The sequence below is a fragment of the Myotis lucifugus genome, unplaced genomic scaffold, assembly GCF_000147115.1.
Source record: "Myotis lucifugus unplaced genomic scaffold, Myoluc2.0 scaffold_215, whole genome shotgun sequence".
Classification (NCBI taxonomy): Eukaryota; Metazoa; Chordata; class Mammalia; order Chiroptera; family Vespertilionidae; genus Myotis; species Myotis lucifugus.
Genome location: NW_005871263.1, coordinates 77,518 through 79,424, shown reverse-complemented (window position 1 = coordinate 79,424; position 1,907 = coordinate 77,518).

Genomic DNA, 1,907 nt, shown 5'->3' with positions numbered 1-1,907 from the left:
CCACCTTCCACACGGAGAAATAATAACTGTAACACAGAGCATCGAATTGTTGGCGTTACCATCTAGTTTGTAGCTGGAGGCAATCTTCCCCGAGGGATGTTGTGTTTACTTAATCGAAGGAAAGAGCTCATGATAGTACAATGGATGCTAATGATGACACGGCTGTAGGCCAGGCCTTGTGCAAAGTACTTTCTTGTATAAAACTACAAACACAAGCTGGGTTGCGATGAACCCAACGTGGTGGGTCCCTTTGTTAGAATTTTACATCCGAGGAAACGGAAATTCAGATCGGTTAAGTAACGACGCCGGCAGTCAGAACACTAGCCCTTTTACCAATAAGCTATAGCCAGGTGAATTGTGGTCCCCAAAGACAGGTCCAAGTCCCAGTCCCAGTACCTGTGAATGTGACCTAACTCGGAAAATAAGTCTTTACACATGCAACAAATTTAACTATCTTGAGACAAGGTGATCCTGGATTATTTGGGACTGAAATCCAATGACTAAGGTCTTATTTATTCTTTTTTTAAAAATATATTTTTATTGATTTCAGAGAGGAAGGGAGAGGGGAGAGAGAAATAGAAACATCAATGATGAGAGAGAATCATTGACCGGCTGCCTCCTGCACGTCCCCTACTGGGGATCCAGCCCACAACCCACGCATGTGCCCTTGACTGGAATCAAACCCGGGACCCTTCAGTCCGCAGGCTGACACTCTATCCACAGAGCCAGACCAGCTAGGGCTGACTAAGGCCTTTATAAGAAGAGGAGACAGAGATACAGAGAGAAAGGCCATGTGACGATGGAGGTAGAGATTGGAGTGATGGGGCCACAAGCCAAGGAACACCTGGAGCTCCCAGTGAGCCAGACAAGGCAGGAGGGACTCTCCACTGGAGCCTTCACAGGAAGCCCCGCCCTGCCACCACCGCAATTTTGGACTTTTGTTCTCCACAACTGTGAGAAAATAAATTTCAGTTGTCGCAAGCTATCCGGCTCGTGGGAATTACTGATGGCAGCCCTAGGAGGCTAGTTCAGTGACTGCAGGCCCGTCGCTCTGGGCTTTGGTCCCTCATCTGTAATGTGAGAGATTTGGACTATCCTAGTGGTTCTGCATGCAACTCCGTGGACCGGGGCCAATCTGTGAGGGGGGACAAGTACACCAGAGGTTCTTAACGGAGGGCAGTTTACCCCCTGGGGACATTCGGCAAGGCTTGCAGACATTTTTAGTTGTCACGCTGGCTGAGAAGGGGAATGGGGAGGGGGAAAGGTGCTACTGGCACCTGGGGGCAGAGGCCAGGGATGCCGCTGAACATCCTACATCACATGGGACAGTCCCCACTACAGAGAATTATCCGACCCAAAGTGCCAACAGTGCTGAGACTGAGAAACCCCGATGTATACCATGCTAAAGTGCCTTTACAGGCAATATCTTATTGCATTTCCACAGCCACTCCTAAAGGCAGGTATTATTGGTATTGTTTTTCCTATTTTACAGATGAATCCACTGAGGTTAAGAGAGGTGAGGTGATTTCCCCAAGGCCATAGAACTAGGAGGTGGTTGACTGTTATTTGAGGTTTTGCTCTTATTTTCTTTCAAATATAACTATATTTATTCAATTAAAATAACACCCTTTATTCCAAAATTGTCTCTCCCCCCTAATTTTTGGTATTACGATACCCATACTTAAGTGAAATGATGCTATTGGTGTTGGTTGATGCTAGTCTTTTGACTGAATGTCCTTTTGCTTTGTACAATAAAAAGTTAGGAATCCTATATCTTGCAACAATTTTCTCGGGAAATTCTACTGATCTGAGGGTATCTGCCCAGGTTCTCCTAATTCTAACACGGAACCAGCTGGGCCTCCACAGGCTCCTCCGAGACTAACCATCCACCCTAAGCGTTCACTGGA